General features: G+C 44.4%; 1 non-coding gene across 1 annotated transcript; it reads left to right on the top strand.

The window, feature by feature from the left end:
• Nucleotides 1–5,059: 5,059 nt before the first annotated feature.
• LOC146349776 (U12 minor spliceosomal RNA) lies at nt 5,060–5,208 on the top strand. The gene has a single exon (XR_014789687.1). It is a non-coding gene; the product is annotated as a U12 minor spliceosomal RNA (small nuclear RNA).
• The last annotated feature ends 259 nt before the right edge of the window (nt 5,209–5,467 follow it).

Raw genomic sequence — 5,467 nt, 5'->3', positions numbered from 1 at the left:
ACTACAGGAAAGTCAGTTCTCATGTGATGGTTTGAATACTATGCTACTATGGCTTCCTTAGCTTTCTGGAGTTATTGTGAAGTGGAAACCTTCTGTCCTTCACATATCCGAGTTCATGCAGGGCCTAAAGCGTGAATTATATCTGTCTCGTAAATTCTCCTCAGTTTTGCTCTGTCATGACCTTTTAGAGTGGGAGTGCTATCTTGTCATGGAGTGTCCGGAATGACTGACACTGATTCCCAAAGAAACCTGGGGTGCTCCCAGACGGACAGCTCCTAGTTGTTGTTGTTCAGTCGTGTCCGACTCTTCGTGACCCCATGGACCATAGCACGCCAGGCCTTCCTGTCCTCCGCTCTCTCCCGGAGTGTGCTCAAGTTCATATTCATTGCATCGGTGATGCTATCTAGCCATTTCATCCTCTGCCGTCCCCTTCTCCTTTTGCCTTCAGTCTTTCCCAGCATCAGGGTCTTTTCCAGAGAGTTTTCTCTTCACATTAGGTGGCCAAAATATTTGAGCTTCAGCTTCAGTATCTGTCCTTCCAATGAGCACTCAGGGTTGATTTCCTTTAGGATTGACTGATTTGACCTCCTTGCAGTCCAGGGGACTCGTAAGAGTCTTCTCCAGCACCACAGTTCGAAAGCATCAATTCTTCAGCGCTCAGCCTTCCTTATAGTCCAGCTCTCACAGCCATACATTACTACTGGGAAAACCATAGCTTTGATTAGACGGACCTTTGTCGGCAAGGTGATGTCTCTGCTTCTTACTATGCTGTCTAGGTTGGCCATAGCTTTCCTCCCAAGGAGCAAGCGTCTTTTAATTTCATGGCTACAGTCACCGTCTGCGGTGATCTTGGAACCCAAGAAAGTAAAATCTGTCACTGCTTCCATTTCTTCCCCTTCTATATGCCAGGAAGTGATGAGGCCAGATGCCATGATCTTCGTTTTTTTAATGTTGAGTTTCAAACCAGCTTTTGCACTCTCCTCTTTCACCCTCAACAAGAGGCTCTTGAGATCCTCTTCACTTTCTGCCATTAGGGTGGTATCGTCTGCATATCGGAGGTTGTTGATAATTCTCCCAGCAATCTTAATTCCGACCTGTGATTCATCCAACCCTGCATTTCTCATGATGTACTCTGCATATAAGTTAAATAAGCAGGGTGACAATATGCAGCCTTGTTGTACTCCTTTCCCAATTTTGAACCACTCGGTTGTTCCATGTCTGGTTCTTACTGTTGCTTCTTGACCCTCGTACAGGTTTCTCAGGAGACAAGTAAGGTGGTCTGGTACTCCCATCACTTTAAGAATTTGCCAGAGTTTGTTGTTATCCACACAATCAAAGGCTTTAGCGTAGTCAATGAAGCAGAAATAGACGTTTTTCTGGAATTCTCTTGCTTTCTCCATGATCCAGCGAATGTTGGCGATTTGATCTGCCTCTTCGAAACCCAGCTTGTACTTCCGGTAGTTCTCGGTTCGCATACTGCTGAAGCCTAGCTTGTAGGATTTTGAGCATCACCTTGCTGGCATGTGAAATGAGCGCAATTGTGCAGTAGTTTGAACACTCTTTGGCGTTGCCCTTCTTTGGAATTGGAATGTAAACTGACCTTTTCCAGTCTTGCGGCCATTGTTGAGTGTTCCAAATTTGTTGTCATATTGAATGCAGCACTTTAACAGCATCATCTTTTAGGATTTTAAATAGCTCAGCTGGAATACTGTCATCTCCACTAGCTTTGTTGTTAGTAATGCTTCCTAAGGCCCACTTGACTTCACTTTCTAGGATGTCCGGCTCAAGTTCAGTGACCGCACTATCATGGCTATCAGGGACATTCAGATCTTTCCTGTATAGTTCTTCTGTGTATTCTTGCCACCTCTTCTTAATCTCATCTGCTTCTGTTAGGTCCCTGCCTTCTTTGTCCTTTATCATGCCAGTCTTTGCACAAAACGTTCCCTTGAGATCTCCGATTTTCTTGAAGAGATCTCTAGTCTTTCCCATTCTGTTGTTTTCCTCGATTTCTTTGCATTGTTCATTTAAGAAGGCCTTCTTGTATCTCCTTGCTATTCTCTGGAACTCTGCATTCAGTTGGATATATCTTCCCCTTTCTCCCTTGCTTTTCGCTTCTCTTCTTTCCTCAGCTACTTGTAAAGCCTCCTCAGACAGCCACTTGGCTTTCTTGCATTTCTTTTTCTTTGGGATGGATTTCGTTGCTGCCTCCTGAACAATGTTACGGACCTCCATCCATAGTTCCTCAGGCACTCTGTCTATCAGGTCTAATCCCTGAAATCTATTTCTCACCTCCACTGTATATTCATCAGGGATATGATTTAGGTCATACCTGAATGGTTTAGTGGTTTTCCCTACGTTCTTCAATTTAAGCCGAAATTTTGCAAGAAGCAGCTCATGATCTGAGCCACAGTCAGCTCCAGGTCTTGTTTTTACTGACTGTATGGAGCTTCTCCATCTTTGGCTGCAAAGGACATAATCAATCTGATTTCGATATTGACCATCTGGTGATGTCCATGTGTAGAGTCATCTCTTGTGCTGTTGGAAAAGAGTGTTTGCTATGATCAGCGTGTTCTCTTGGCAAAACTCTATTAGCCTTTGTCCTGCTTCATTTTGTACACCAAGGCCATGCTTGCCTGTTATCCCGGTGATTTCTTGACTTCCTACTTTAGCATTCCAATCCCCTATGATGAAGAGGACATCTTTTTTTGGTGTTAGTTCTAGAAGGTGTTGTAGGTCTTCATAGAACCGATCAACCTCAGCTTCTTCGGCATCAGTGGTTGGGGCATAGACTTGAATTACTGTGATGTTGAATGGTTTGCCTTGGATTCGTACTGAGATCATTCTATCGTTTTTAAGATTGTACCCCAGTACTGCTTTTCCCACCCTTTTGTTGACTATGAGTGCTACTCCATTTCTTCTAAGGGATTCTTGCCCACAATAGTAGATATGATGGTCACCTGAATTAAATTCGCCCATGCCTGTCCATTTTAGTTCACTGATTCCCAAGATGTCGATGTTCAATCTTGCCATCTCATGTTTGACCACCTCCAACTTACCTTGATTCATTGATCTGACATTCCAGGTTCCTAAACAATATTGTTCTTTACAGCATCGGATTTTCTTTTCACCCCCAGACACATCCACAGCTGAGTGTCCTTTCGGCTTTGGCCCAGCTGCTTCACTCTTTCTGGCACTACTTGGAAATACCCTCTGCTCTTCCCCAGTAGTATATTGGACACCTTCCGACCTGAGGGGCTCATCTTCCGGCGTCATCTCTTTTAGCCTTGTGTTACGTTCCATGGGGTTTTCTTGGCAAGAATACTGGAGTGGGTTGCCATTTCCTTCTCCAGTGGAACACATTTTGTCAGAACTCTCTGCCATGACCTGTCCGTCTTGGGTGGCCCTGCACGGCATAGCTTGTGGCTTCACTGAGTTACACAAGCCCCTTTGCCACAACAAGGCAGTGATCCATGAAGGGGCAGCTCCTAGTACTGCACAGCTATTCTGTATTTTACTCCTCAATATATTTTTTCTGATAAGAAAAAAAGACAGAAGCAGCAGCAGGCAAACACAGGAGAGTTATAAAGACATCATTGTCTGCCCCCCCCCCTAAAATTCCATGAATGAGGCTGGGCAATTGCACAATAAAAGTCTTGTATGGAAGCAACCCTGCAAATGTTAATTCCCCCACCCCACCACCACCGTAGAGTCTAGATCAGATGTCCAACTGATGGCAAATACCTCTAAAGAGATCTTGTAGACTGCTGAGATAACACAGGAATAAGTTGGGGATCAGTTTGTTTAGATAAGGGAATTCATTTTGTCTTCCTATTTTAGGAAGATCTAGTATCCAAATAGCAAATGTGTTCCACCTCCCTTTCCAAAACATTCTTTTAATTTGTTTTATATAATGTTATATATGGTGATCAAATGGGGGGAGAGGAAGGAAACAGGTGCCCTCACTGCTTTAAAGGGCTACCTTGCAAGTAGGAATTCCCGCCCCTTTCTTGTGCAGGGCAAGTAAGGGCAGTCTCTCTCACCCCTTCTGAGGAAATGGTAAAGGGGTGTGAGGAGAGGCAAAAGCCTGTGTTTTAAGTTTCCATTCTTTACAGCTCTCAGTTTCCCTGGAATTCAAGCACCAGGGTGGAAATATGCATGTCCTGTTTTCAAGACGTTTCAGATAATGTACTGTGCTTTGTATTGTCCTAATAAAAGTCTGGACTACAACTCCTCTCATTTGCATCTACTGATCTCAGCAACTCTACACCAGCCTAAAATCCCACATTTAAAACTGGGCTTTCTGCTTCCATTTTAAATACAGGATCACAACGGACTCCCTTTACACGCGTTTCCTTCCCCACCCTTTCCCCCTCTTCTCCCCCCTTATCTGGGTCTTTCATATGTTTCATTATACAGCCACTAGATGGCACTGTGGGCTAGCTCCTCTTATTACAGCGTTTCCTTTTTTCACAAGGGAACTCAAGCGCTGTAATTTGATAGCTCATTATCTCCAATCTTTTAAAAAATGGAATGAAGGTCATTTAGTGTGGGAGACACCCTGGAGGTTGATGACATCACCTAAAGGACCCACAAACGTCCGTGAGTAACCAATCTCAATAGAAGGATAAAAGCTCCTGCTATTGAAAAAGCCCATAGCCAAGACCAGGAAATGAAACTCCACATAGTAGGATACACACACCGGATAATTTGTGGTCCTAGATGCTAACCTTCACAAATCATAATGAATAGGAAGTCCTCATATTTGGAATGAGGAAATTCCAGAAGGATAGCCATGTTAATTTGATGCAACAACAGTAAAAACTCCCAGGGCACTTTAAAGGTAAATAAATGTGGCACAAGTTTGCATGGCCAGAGCCATCGTCTTTATGTCCATTTCTTTTTCTGGTTTCCTTCCTAAGCAGCTCTTGCATTTCTTTGCTTGCAAGCAGAAATGGGTCCAACTCCAACATTGTAGCAGTCTGAATATGTACCAGTCTAAAGCACAAGCTCATTGCCACAAGGTTAGATTCTTGTTTTATGCAATGGCTTAGGGGTGGGCATGCCTTACACATAAGAGTAAGGTAAATCATGATCTATGGTGATGCGTGGGTCCTCACTGCTAATGTGAGAGGTATTTTTGAACAGTTACAGGTTGTCCCCAAGGTGACCCACCTACTTAGTGGGATGCCTGGTGCTTTGTTATGCCCAGCCCAGCCCAGCCCAGTAAAATTGCTGGGGGGGGGAGAAAATTTTTAAAAAGATCAGGGGTGGGTATCATGCAGGCCCATATGCACCTCTCCTGGACATTTTTCTGGCCACTACCAGCACATCACTGCTACATTTGCCACCTTACCCCAAATCAGAGCCCCCCTCATGCCATATTCCTCTGCCCAGTTTTGAGAAATCCTCTCCCCAGATTGCCACCTCCCACCCCCGCACACAGATGCTGTTCAGGAGAGTCCCCCAA

The sequence above is a fragment of the Heloderma suspectum genome, chromosome 3, assembly GCF_057233095.1.
Source record: "Heloderma suspectum isolate Gila_16-S chromosome 3, 16-S_ref, whole genome shotgun sequence".
NCBI lineage: Eukaryota > Metazoa > Chordata > Lepidosauria > Squamata > Helodermatidae > Heloderma > Heloderma suspectum.
This window is presented reverse-complemented; position numbering and strand designations above follow the sequence as displayed.